Source organism: Pan paniscus, chromosome X (assembly GCF_029289425.2).
Source record: "Pan paniscus chromosome X, NHGRI_mPanPan1-v2.0_pri, whole genome shotgun sequence".
Taxonomy (NCBI): Eukaryota; Metazoa; Chordata; class Mammalia; order Primates; family Hominidae; genus Pan; species Pan paniscus.
The window spans coordinates 147,509,307-147,523,113 of record NC_073272.2 but is presented as its reverse complement, the minus strand read 5'-3'; the positions used below and the strand labels follow the sequence as shown (position 1 = coordinate 147,523,113).

General features: G+C 41.5%; 1 pseudogene; it reads left to right on the top strand.

The window, feature by feature from the left end:
* Positions 1-12,237: 12,237 nt before the first annotated feature.
* Positions 12,238-13,267, top strand: LOC100979176 (HCLS1-associated protein X-1-like; annotated as a pseudogene).
* Positions 13,268-13,807: the final 540 nt, after the last annotated feature.

Here is a 13,807-nt window from a genome sequence, read left to right as displayed (position 1 = left end):
TCTGCAGAAGGAAGGTATTTCTGAGATGCTTTCAATAAGCCTTCTCCAAACCATTTACCAAATTCATAGCCATTAAGCCAGCAATGCTGAGTCCCAAGGGCACCTAATACAAGTTACAGTTAATATTGGCTAAGCCCTCTTATAAGATGTTGGAGCTAAAATGGCCTTTTAAGATAATAAGGTCTAATCTTCTCCTTGCACACATGTCCAAATGAGGTACAGAGAAGGGCAAGGATTTGTCCAAAGTTACACAAGATCAGAACCCAATCTTCCTGGTGTTTCACTCCTTTTCTTTCTATTTGGCTGTAGTTGAAACCCAGACATCCAGAAAAATAATGAGGCCTAGCTCTAGAAAAGAGATAATCTTCAAAACCTGAAATCTCTTCCATGCCTGTGATGATGATGATGATAATGCTCACTGCTGAGTGTGAAGCAAAGGATTCTGGGGTAGGTCCTCAGGCTTCCAGCCATAATTCTAGTGCTGCTTCCTTTAAAGCTTGGACAGAAACTCAGGTGTCAACATGTGAAGTAACCTACTTCCTAGATGGCCCCAAACTGACGGTCAGGCCCACTGTATTAATCTGTTTTCACACTGCTGATAAAGATATACCTGAGACTAGACAATTTCCAAAAGAAAGGTTGCACCTGCAGGCTCAACACCATGTGGAAGCTGCCAAGGCTTAGGGCTTCCACCTTCTGAAGCAACAGCCCAAACTGTACCTTTGCCCCTATTAGTCACAGCTGGAGCAGCCGGGATGCAGGGCACAGAGCAGAGGGACCCTGGGCCCAGCCCAGGAAACCATTTTTTCTTCCTAAACCTCCAGGCCTGTGATGGGAGGGTCTGCAGCAAAGGTCTCTGACATGCCCTGGAGACATTTTCCCCATTGTCTTGGGGATTAACATTCGGCTCCTTGTTACTTATGCAAATTTCTGCAGCTGGCTTGAATTTCTTCTCAGAAAATGGGATGGATTTTCTTTTCTATTGCATTGTCAGGCTGCTTATTCTCTGAACTTTTATGCTCCACTTCCCTTATAAAACTGAATGCCTTTAACAGCACCCAAGTCACTTCTTGAATGCTTTTCTGCTTAGAAATTTGTTTTGCCAGATACCCTAAATCATCTTTCTCAAGTTCAAAGTTCCACAAATCTCTAGGGCAGGTGCAAAATGACACCAGTCTCTTTGCTAAAACATAACAAGAGTCACCTTTGCTCCAGTTCCCAACAAGTTCCTCATTTCCATCTGAGACCACCTCAACCTGGACTTTATCATCCATAGTAACTATCAGTATTTTGGTCAAAGCCATTCAACAAGTCTTTAGGGAATTCCAAACTTTCCCACATTTTCCTGTCTTCTTCTGAGCCCTCCAAACTGTTCCAACCTCTGCCCGTTACCGAGTTCTAAAGTCATTTCCACATTTTCAGGTATCTTTTCAGCAACACCCCACTCTACTGGTACCAATTTACTGTATTAGTCTGTTTTCATGTTTCTGTTAAAGACATACCCGAGACTGGACAATTTACAAAGGAAAGGTTTAATTGGACTTACAGTTCCACATAGCTGGGGAAGCCTTACAATCATGGCAGAAGGCAAAAGGCATGTCTCTCATGGTGGCAGAGAAGAGAAGAGAGGTTGTGCAGGGAAATTCCTGTTTTAAAAACTATCAGATCTCGTGAGACCCATTCACTATCATGAGAACAGCATGGGAAAGACCCGCCCCCACGATTTAATTATCTGTCACTGGGTCCCTCCCACAATATGTGGGAAATTATGGGAGCTACAAGGTGAGATTTGGGTGGTGACACAGAGCCCAACCATATCATCCACTCTGCTGTTCTCATCACCTAATAGGCTGGAGACAGCACAGAAGAGAAGAAGCTGGAAGATCTGACACACATTACTCATATGATCCTGGGTGAGCCACTACCTCTCAGTGCCTCAGGTTCCCCCATCTGTTAAATGGGAATAATGATAGCACCTAATACATAGGATTTGAGAATCACACTAAAGCAGTGGGTCTCAACTGGTGGCAAATATGCTCCTCACCAGGGGACATTGAGCAATGTCTACAGACATTTTTGGTTGTTATTACTGAGGGGAGGGTGGTGCTACTGGCATCCAGTGAGTGAAGGTCAGGGATGACGCTAAACATCCTAAAAGGCACACTACAGCCCCTCGAGTTTTCCAGTCCCAAATGTCAATAACTATGAGGTTGGGAAACCTTGCCCTAGTTAGATATGTATGTGGCATTGATCTCAAAGCCTAGAGCATGACAAAAATTCAATAAGGGATAGTTCCTTTTCTTTGGTAACTACAGACAAGCTCTTGGTGTTTGGGGGACTTGCTTACAAAAGCCAAACTCTGGTTTGCTGTACAGAAATTTTGTGTCTCAGTCTCAGTTTTGCTTCTCCACACAGGTGAAGATTAAAGTAGCTTTCCAAAACAAGGGTTGTAAAATACACCAACCAGATGTGTGCCTAAAAGGCCATATTGCGCCATGCAGAACCTAATTTTTGTCCAAAGAAATACCTATACTAGTTTGCAATCAGGTAATTCTTCTGCTTTGCCACCCAGTTTCTCAGTCCAAACATGGCTTTTCCTCCAGATTTAGATGCAAGCCTCTGAAAACCTGGCTGCAAAAGAAAAGAGGACCTAGAAACTGGGGAGAGATGGGCGGAGGAAATCTTTTTCTACATAAAACATACTTGAAGGCCGACTCCATAGAGTTTCTCTATATAAAGTTCTTACCCCACTATCTCGGATTAAATACTGCAGTTGAAACTAGAAACTTCTGTTCGACTTGTTGTGAGCCACTGGTATCAATTTTGTATTTCTGTCTATGAGGGGGGGGTGTGTGTGTGTATGTGTGCATGTGCACACATGTGTGCGAGCGCATGACAAAAGCAACAGGTCTTAATAATTCTAGTGTGAAGCCTATTATTTAGAACTGGCAAGCAGTGCTCATCTTCACTTTCCACTATAGTAGGGAATTTTTCTAGGTATGTGGAAGGCAGGCTGCTTGGAGTTATTATAATGCTTGTTCCTGGCATGATCTCCTTCATTAAATAATCTTTTAATGCAACGTTAATAGCAATTACAAGATTATGGTTCAAAATGTTTGATAACAGCCCACTATGGAGCTGAAATGTTACTGTTCTTTTCTCTAAAGAAGTCAGTGGGAAGAAGGCCTCCTGCTCAGTGCCCCTAATATAGTACCCAGATGTAGAGGAATGCAAACTCTTTGCTATTCCTCTTGAAAAAGTAGACTGCCTAAGCTCTAGGAAGTATAATATATGGTTGGGGCAGTAGCCAAACCACCATGTCTGTTTCAAGAAAACAGTCACACACACGAACTCATGGACATAAATAATTCTCTCCCTTTTCCCTATCTCCATGCCCACTCTACTCAACTTAAACCTTTATATTTAAAAATAGATTTAAAATTTTTAAAGGAAGTTATTCCATACTGTCCTAAGAATGATTATTTTCTCTTTCAAAAGGCACAATTTTTTGAGGAAATTAGCATAACTCAGTGAACTCAGTGCATATCTATTGTGTTCCATAACTTCGTTAGTGGTTTATGCATTTGTGAGAAAAATCAAATGAGCAGGTGATCATTTAATTTTGCTGAAAATGAACTAGAAGAGGAAGAACCTTAAAACACTACCAGCAGTTTGATTTCTCCTCTCTTCTTGCACTGTAGGCATTGTTGTACTTAAAGCCCTGGGCTGCACCTGTAGCTTGCCAACCCCTTGGAGTGGCCAGCTGCTGGTGTGACCACTGCCAAGACCTCACTCCTAAAGACAGATGAACTCTACACCCATCCTCATGTCTATTTCTGGAAGGAAAACAATATATCCTTTTATTTCCTTCTGGCCTATTCTTGCCCAGAGGCATTTCTTAGCCCAGGACTCACAGGAGTCCTGGGTCCTCATTTGAGGAGTGTAGAGATGAATCTTTCCTCATGTACCAAATGGATGGAAATTCAATGGGTCCTGCCCACACTGAATAAGGGATCAGGGAAGCAAAGTATCTGATACCCAACAAGGGAACTCCTCTGCTATAAAGTGATGGGGGAGCAGCTACTTAGGAATGATTGGCTCCAGCACAGCTGGGTAGGAAAGACAAATACTGTGCCAACCATCATTTTGCCTCTAACAAAATGTTAGAGGCAAGATTGTTAGATTGAATCTAACAATCTCCATTAGTGCATCTCTTTTTGGAGAGATTTGAGTCCACTCAGGGAACTTCAAGTGAACAATATCCTGGATGGTGCCTGTGATCTATGCCAGTTTCCCTGTCAGAATGCAAACCTTTCATTTCACACTGTCAACACAAGTCGTGTGGCTGCCGAAGGACACCTGAACTCTGTCAGTGGCTACTGTTTCCCAGATGCATTGCCATAAACAATTCTGAACTCCATCCAAGTATAATTAATCAACTGGGCCATTTTAATGCTTCCTCCATATCTTAAAGTTTCTTACAGATGAAGATACAGTTTCCCAAATGAAGGCTCATTATATTGAGCAGTCCAAATCCCACAAACGGAAGTCATAGATACTAGGCTTTATTCATTTTATTAAACTGTGTTCAAAGAAACAGGATTGGGCTGGGTGCAGTGGCTCACACCTATAATCCCAGCACTTTGGGAGGCCGAGGCGGTGCATCATTTGAGGTCAGGAGTTCAAGACCAGCCTGACCCACATGGTGAAACCCCGTCTCTACTAAAAAAAAAAATTAGCCAGGTGTAGTGTCGCATACCTGTAATCCCAGCTACTTGGGAGGCTGAGGCAGGATAACTGCTTGAACCCCAGAGGCAGAGGTTGCAGTGAGCCGAGATTGCATGCCACTGCATTCCAGCCTGGGTAACGGGGAAAACTCCACCTCAGGGAAAAAAAAAAAAAAAAGAAAGAAAAGAAACAGGATCTTTATTGGGCTCATTAATGTATTTTGTTCTCCTCAATGTTCACAAGTTGATCTCGATTTCACATCAGGTTAAAGTAAAGAGGTATCATAGACATGAATGGTCTGGATCCAAGAAGAATTGAAACTCCTAAAAATGACTCCAAACATAAATTTCAACATAACCACGATAGTGTGTCTGAAGCATTTGTGTATGCAGGTATGTGTGTGTGTCACTAATCTACTCTCACTAGACTCAGACATACAAAAAGTACCTTATTTCTCTATTGTTTATCAAAACATCCACATGATCTTGGCAACGCCCACACTCTTGGTTATATTAGGAAAAATGTCTTGCAGTTGAGTAAACCCGGTCCAATTCAATGTCTTCTGCTTTTAATGGTCTTTTTTCAATTCAGTCTCTGTTGGATAAATGTTTTCTTTTTCAGAGTTTCTCCTCCTCTCCTTCTCTTCTTCAAGGTGGTCTGCAGGTATTAGCTGGGCATGGTGGCTCACGCCTGTAATCCCAGCACTTTGGGGGGCCGAGGTGGGCAGATCACGAGGTCAGGAGATGGAGACCATCCTGGCTAACACAGTGAAACCCCATCTCTACTAAAAATACAAAAAAAATTAGCTGGGCGTTGTGGCGGGTGCCTGTAGTCCCAGCTACTCGGGAGACTGAGGCAGGAGAATGGCGTGAACCCAGGAGGTGGAGCTTGCAATGAGCAGAGATCCAGCCACTGCACTCCAGCCTGGGCAACAGGGCGAGACTCCGTCACACACACACACACACACACACACACACACACACACACACAAAAGGTGGTCTGCAGGTATACAAGGGGGCCGAGGCTTATGTGATCTTAGGTATATTTGTTTTCTATGCTGCATAACAAATTATCACAACCTTTGTGGCTTAAAACAACACATATGTATTAAAGTTTCTGTGGATCAGAGAGCTGGGCACAGCTTAACTTGGCCTTCTGCTCAGGGTCTCACAAGGCTATAAATGAGGGTACTGAGCAAGACTGGGTTCTAATCTGTAGGTTCCACTGGGGAAAGATCCACTTTTAAGGTCACTCAGGTTGTTGACATTAATTCATTTCTCTGTGGCAGTAGGGTTCATGACAGCTTGCTTCTTCAAAGCCAGCAACAGAAAATAAGAGACTCTTGAGACAGTTTGCTAGCAAGACAGAGTGTTGTATAATATAACATAATCACAGGAGTGAGATCCCTTCATATTTGACATATGACATAATGTGATCATGGAAATAAACACCCCATCCCCTTTGGCACATTCTATTGGTTGAAAGCAAGTCACAGGTACGGCTCATAATCAACTAGAGGAGATGACACAAGGTTGTGACCACCAGCAGCTGGGAATCATAGAAGGCCACCTTAGAATCTGCTCTAAGGTGGCAGAGGAGATAGTGTCTCTGAGTCCACATGATGTTTCCTAGATCCTAGCTAGTGTCTGTAACAGAACAGCTATGATAGTTCCCGTTTATCTGCTGGGGTTATGTTCCATGACCCCCAGTTGATGCCTGAAACTGCAGATAGTATAAAATCCAATACATAATACATTTTATGCATATATACCTATGATAACATTTCATTTATAAATTAGGCACACTAAGAGATTAACAACAATAACTAATAATAAAGTAGAACAATTACAATAATATACTGTAATAAAAGTTATATGAATGTAGTTTCTCTCTCTCAAAATATTGTAATATTTTTAGACTGTGGTAGGTGGTGGCTAAGTTAAACCATAGAAAGTGAAACCATGGCTAAGGGAAGACTTCCGTGCTGTATTCTGCCCCCTGGACTAGTGACATCTAAGGTACAGTGAGTTCCATCTGACCTTTCAAGGCAACCAGCTGACACTCAGCACTAGGGTCCATAGTCTTAATCACTTTTCTTCAGATTGGAAGTCCTCATTCATAGAGACAATTTTGCTCCAACTACAGGCATTTTCAGCCCCTCCTCACTCCCTCATCAGGATATGTTGAATCTTCCAGTTTATCCAGTCCATGGGGATACTTGATCACTGCCTTCAGCACACATGGCCAGCTTCCTTACTTTGCTCTCCCGTATTATTATTACTTTTGAAGCATGCTAGATGTGGTCCTGTGCAGGCCTTTGCAAGAGTCCCAAGGCCAATCCAAAGTATGTCAAGAGCAGGGACAAGAAACATTCCAGCATGTGAATTCTTCCTTCTCCTTCCCTCTTCTCTCTTTTTTCCCTTACTAACTAGGAACAGAAAAAACTGTTTCAACTTTTTTTCTCACTTCCTGAGTTTTCTCTATTTTAAGAATATAGTAAACCTTCATGATCTAGGAAGCTATGCCCAGTTTGTCATATGTTTAATGAGAAATAAAAAAAAAATTAGCAAATAATTTTATCTGTCAACCGAGTTGGTTTTTCAAGACAATGGTCTTTCTATGGTCTCAAAATAGTCAATTTTTAAGACTTACAGCTGATCAACAACCTCTTTGTTTGGGGCAGGTTTTGTCCTCTCCTCCCTTGGGGCAATAAGCCTTATGACTCAGTCTTGGAAATATAAAGTTGAAAGAGAAATGATTTAACAAAAAAAAAATAGAAATGCTTTCACAGAAATACACACACACACACATGCATACATATCCAAGAGTTTAAATCGATAAACGTGCTTATTAGAGTAATTCCATCAAAGTTGACTTTAAAATGAAGTGGTAGAATCCCATTTTGCTGAAAATGTCTAGAACAGAGATCATCTAACTAGTGGGATACAGTGGTGGCCCTATATTCATTCCTTCAGTTCTCATATTGGTTGGGTGAGACCTGGGACAGCTGGAGCCCCTGGATCTGTAGCTTCCAATCATGAACAGACTCATGTGGTTATTCAAGGAGTTTGGATAGGCATTCTTGTTGCTGCATGGTATGAAAAAGTTTGAGATTCACTGCTCTGGCATGGTGTTGCTACAGAGCTCTAAATCAGCAGAATATTAAGCTTGGTAAAATCCACCTGTTCTTTTATAATTGATTTTGTAAGGAAAGGCTGTAATTATATATAACCTGCTGCAGCATTTGATTTGTGGTTATTGGTAGAAATCTGTACTCTGTCATTTACTCTCTGTCTTGGTTTTCTTTGTTGGTAATTAGCAGCAGTAAGAGTGTGTGGAAACTATTTTTCCTCTATACAAAGCCAAGTGGACCGTATGATAACATTACCCAAGACACTGGCCTCATTACTAGTGAGTTCTTACCAAACACATTAATTTGTCCCAAAAAGCAGACTTGTGGATCCAGATTGTCTGCAGTGGGCTGGGAATGGTGCCACTGGGGGTAATGTACTGGCAGTACTGATGTCTTATTGCCTTCCATGGGAACTTCTCCCTTCTACCTCCACCACCCACCCTTTTGTTCTGTTTTTTTTGTTGTTGTTGTTGGTCTTCTTCACCTCCCTGACTATTTCCTAACCTTACAATGGGGCTGCTGAGTCCCAGTCTATCCAAGCAGGCCCATGGGGAAGACGTACCATTATCTCAGCAGCAGCAGTGAACACTTTAGTAGTACCAGGATGACAACTCTTAGTTGTGATGAGAGAGCCTTGTGAGACTAGTCTTCAAGGAATGTAGTGCACACTGCAAACATTCCTACATATGCATTTTTTTAATCTGGAAACTGGATGTTTGGGTAAAGGCAGTATTTAAGGGGAAATTAAATTATTGAATTTGTGTGCACAACCATGCATGAAAAATAAAAACATTAACAATTCCCCCCACCAAAACACACACAAACACACATGTGACCACACACACACAATAAAATTTGTGGCAGAAACATAAAGTAGTTTTGCTCATTTATAAACAGATTATAGCAAAGAATATAAATTGGCTGGAGCATGGGGAGTCCTAACTCAGTAACTTGACTCAATTCATCATGGCATGGCACTTGGTGCTGTCTAGAAAACTCTTCATAATCTCACACATCCTAAATATAATAAAAAAACAAGATAGGGCTTTGATGAAAAGGAAAAAAAATCCATATCAAAGAAATCCAGCTGCCCAGATCCCAGGGAGCTCATAATCACAGTCTTTCATACAGGAAACAGTAGTCAGAGATTCAAGAAATAAAAGATAATTTATTTGGTATATACATACCACTGAGGATGAGGAATTCTTTCTGCATGAAAACCCAGCAGTGGAACCTCATTAAACAGGACCTAGACTTAATCTAACTTGGAATAGATAAAAAAGAAAGGATTCATATGAAGCTCTCCAGCCTGGGGGCTTAATCTCAGAGCCTCTGAGTATAATGAATGAATTAAGTAGGGCAAGTGATTAACAACAAAGAAGCAATCACTTATGCTTTTTTAAAGACTGAAATATTATTGAATTTAGAGTAACATGTTCATTGTGTATGGACACAGTTGGGCTGGAACATTTTTAAAACCCTAGGAGAGACGGAGAAGGTGGGAGGGAAGGAGGGAGAGAGACAGAGACTAGAAAAATCATAGACGGAAGCTGACTCTTAAAAGATAACATGAGTAATTTCCAATCTTTTTGGAGTACAGAACTTTATCTTGTTGTTATTTTACTTGATGCCCTACTTATCTCCTCTCTTAAAATATGTAGTATGTGTGTTTTTTTTTTTTTAAGAAACACGGCCAATGAAAATTAGTTATGTAGCATGAACATGGTAAAAACCTTCACAATTTTCCATAATCTAGTTGGAGACACTTGGGGATATCAGGCAATGAAAGATGGAAATGTCTCTGCTAATACTGAGATAAAGAGCCATGATATTGGGAAAATAATTAGGAAGGTCATCTTAAAAGTGAAAATAAAAACAGTAACCCAATGAACATTATTTTGATGACTGTATGAGGGCAATTATCTTAGGAAAAAAATATCAGTTATTTGCATATCCATTTCTACATCAAATAACTAGTTAACTTATATTTTCTCTATATTAACTGGTTATATTTATAACAAAAAACATATATTTAATACTCAAAACTTATCTGATCTCATTATTCATCTTTGGAGCCCCAGTAATTGAGTTCTAAACACATTTTTGTTGACTACATGGATGAATAGATAATAAATAAGGGAATGAGTAAATGAATGAATGAAGAAATATGACTTCTGCAGGCATAATCTCCAATCATTTGTCTTGTTGAGGTGGGTCACAACTATTTCATTATGTCTTAATTTTTTCCACTAAGGTACCCCTGACTATAGAAAAGCCTGACTGTGTTTTCCTATGGCTATACTGCCAACAAGCATGAATTGTTTTAGAAGTATCATATTTTGGCTTAAGTTTCCACACAAATTTTGCTTTCATCTATTTAACAAATATTTATTGGGAGCCTTGTATATGGTAGGCACTGCCCCACTACCAAGGGTGCATCAGTAAACAAAATGAATACAATGTCTGCCTTCTTGGAATTAGCATTCTAGGAGCAAGAGAAACAAAGTTTCACACAACTCAGTAAAATAACAACTGCATTAAGAGCTACATAGAGGAAAAGCAGAGTTCCACAAGACCTCCAATAGAAGGATTTGAACTAATGAGGGAAATTAGAGAAGGCATCATAAGGAAATAACTTTGAGCTGAGATCTTGAGAGTGAGTACCTGACTAAAGTAGGTGGGGAAAGAAGATTCTGAGCAAAGGTAATGTAGCATATTGATATGGTTTGGCTCTGTGTCCCCACCCAAATCTCATCTTGAATTGTAATCCCCACATATGGAGGGAGGAAAGTGATTGGATTATGGGGACAGTTTCCCCCATGCTGTTCTCAGGATAGTGAATGAATTCTCACAAGATCTGATGGTTTTATAGATGGTAGTTTTTACTGCTTTCACACATGCTTTCTCTTGCCTGCCACCATGTAAGATGTGCCTTTTCCCCTTCTTTCATGATTGTAAGTTTCCTGAGGCCTCCTCAGCCATGCAGAACTGTGAGTCAATTAAACCTCTTTTCTTTATAAATTACCCAGTCTCGGTATTCTTCATAGTAGGATGAGAACAGACTAATACAAGTAATATAACTGGATCAGAGTGAGAAAGCAGAAAAGTGACACAAATGACAGAGGAGAAAGAGTTTGGGGAAGGATATTGGGAGCTTAAAGGATTGATGGAAAAGTTTTCAAATGAACAGGATTTAGAAAGCTTCAAAGAGCTAGGGAGTAGGAAGTCCAGGAAGAGTATCAGCATACAAATTGCCAGGTCTGGGTGCTACCCACTTGGATGAATCAACTTTAACCAATTTCTGCCTCTTTGTCCCTCTGCTCCAGTTCCTGGAGCATCCTAATGGTCTTGTTTTCAATATGAGCTTGCCCCCACCTAGGGCAGGACAGAGTGCCTGTCTGATGGTACCCCCAGACTATATCCAATGGGAAAGAAATTATTTCCTAAAAGAAAAGTGGAATGTAGTTAGGAAGAAAGAATGAATACTGAGCTGCTCCAAATCAACAATGTCCACTACAGGTTGGCAGAGACCAGGCCATGAAGGGTCTTGTGTGTCATAAAGGACATTAGCCCTTATCCTAAGTGCAGTAAGGAACCTGCAGAGGCTCTTGGGCAGGAAGAAGGGAATAACATGATCAGGCTTACATTTCTAGAGGATCCTCTGGCTGATTTGTAAATAATGGATTAGAATGAGGCTACAGTGGAGGGCAGAGAGCACCTAGGTCAGAGGCAATGGGGATTTGGCCTACAGTGGTAGCAGCAGGGCAGAGATATTGTTGGATTCAGAATATATTGTAGGTGGAGTCTATAAGAGTTGGGAATAGGTTTGAAATAAGGGATGGGGGGAAAGGAGGTTTCAGGTTTGGTGTGCATGGTTAATCTGAAAAATATTGGTTTCATTTTAATAGGAAATTGTGCCCTAGTTTGGGAAGAGCCTCATGAGATACAACTTCCATGACTTAATCCTAAAAACTTATTCACTTGAAGTACTTCCTAAGGGAAACTTCCTAACTACTTCCTAAGGGAAAAATCTGTCTCTGCCTGTAGATACTATACAATAAGGTAAAATATCTACAATTTTGAAGGCAGGTACCCAATTTCACATAAGAAAACAAGGTTTTGGTTAGATCCCTAAAGCATATGAATCTGCCCTCAACTAGCAACATAGAAATCCTTGGTTCCAGGCTTCCTCTGAGTGGACAATCTCAAGCTATCTGCTATTCTGTGCTTATTGGAAGCCCAACTGCAAGAAGTGATGGTTAGAGAATAGTAATATGGGCTGACGCCTCACTCGATTTCCCACAGGGCTGCACAGGTTTCCCCTTTCTGCGAATGGACCACTGGAGGGGTTCAAAGATTCCAGTTCTAATATGGGAATGAGCCTCTTTGATCTCTTCCGGGGCTTTTTCGGCTTTCCTGGACCTCAGAACCACAGAGATCCCTTTTTTGGAGGGATGACTCGAGATGAAGATGGTGATGAGGAAGAAGGGGGCTCATGGGGCTGTGGGAACCCAAGGTTCGATAATCCTCAGCATCCCGCCCCTCCCCGCCGCACCCCTCCCCCAACAAGGAATTTGGCTTTGACTTCAGCTTCAGCCCAGGAGGAGGGATACGTTTCCACGATAACTTCGGCTTTGATGACCTAGTACAAGATTTCAATAGCATCTTCAGCAATATGGGGGCCTGGACCTTGCCTTCCCATTCTCCTGAACTTCCAGGTTCTGAGTCAGAGACACCTGGTGAGAGACTGCGGGAGGGACAGGCACTTCGAGAATCAATGCTTAAGTATCCAGATAGTCACCAGCCCAGGATCTTTGAGGGGGTCTTGGAGAGTGATGCAAGAAGTGAATCCCCCAAACCAGCACCAGACTGAGGCTCCCAGAGACCATTTCGTAGGTTTGATGACGTATGGCCTGTGGACCCCCATCCTAGAACCAGAGAGGACAATGATCTTGATTCCCGGGTTTCCCAGGAGCGTCTTGGCCCGGTTCTACAGCCCCAGCCCAGATCTATTTCAAGAGCATCTCTGTGACCAAAATCACTAAGCCAGATGGGATAGTGGAGGAACGCTGGACTGTCATGGACAGTGAGGGCCAGACAGAGACCGCAGTAACCCAACACGAAGCAGATAGCAGTCCTAGGATGATCCAGAATCACCAAGACCTCCAGCCCTGGATGATGCCTTCTCCATCCTGGACTTATTCCTAGGATGTTGGTTCCAGTCCCGGTAGCCTTGTTAACCCTCAGAGGCCTTCAAGTCCTTTCCACCTCTCACCCATTGCCCACCATCAATAAGCTTAGCTTCTCCTCTTGCCCCCTCAGGGGCTTGGCTATGTGGAATAGTGAATTGGGGGCATGTCAGTTTGTCACTCACCCAAACTGACCAATAAAACCTTTATTTATGCTAAAAAAGAGAATAATAATATGAATATTTATGACTAACATTTATTGAGTGCTTACTATATACATTTAAAGATCCAATGCATTATTTCATTCAATCCTTAGAAAACTATCAGTAGGTATTATATTTTTTCTCATGCTATAGATAAGAAGGCAGATGACCAGAGAGGTTAAGAAGAAAACAAATGGGAAAAGTGGAATTTCTACCATTGTTGAATTATTATACATTCCAAGCATTTTGCCTAATCTCATGTAACACTTACCTCACAGGGTAGCTGTCAGGAGTACTAACTAGCTCACATTTATTTACAGATGAGGAAACAAGGGCTTTGAGAGGAAATGTCATTTGCCTGAATGTATCCAGCTAGTAAATTGCTATAATAGGATATGAATTTGGGTCTCTCCAACTCCGAATCTCATGTTTTACCCCAGGCTACTTCTCAAAACACTTCTATGTCTTGCCCATGGTCACGCAGCATTCCAACAGTATCGCTGTCTATCATCTACCAAGTAGTCACTATAAGTCATTCTCCATGTTGGGCACTG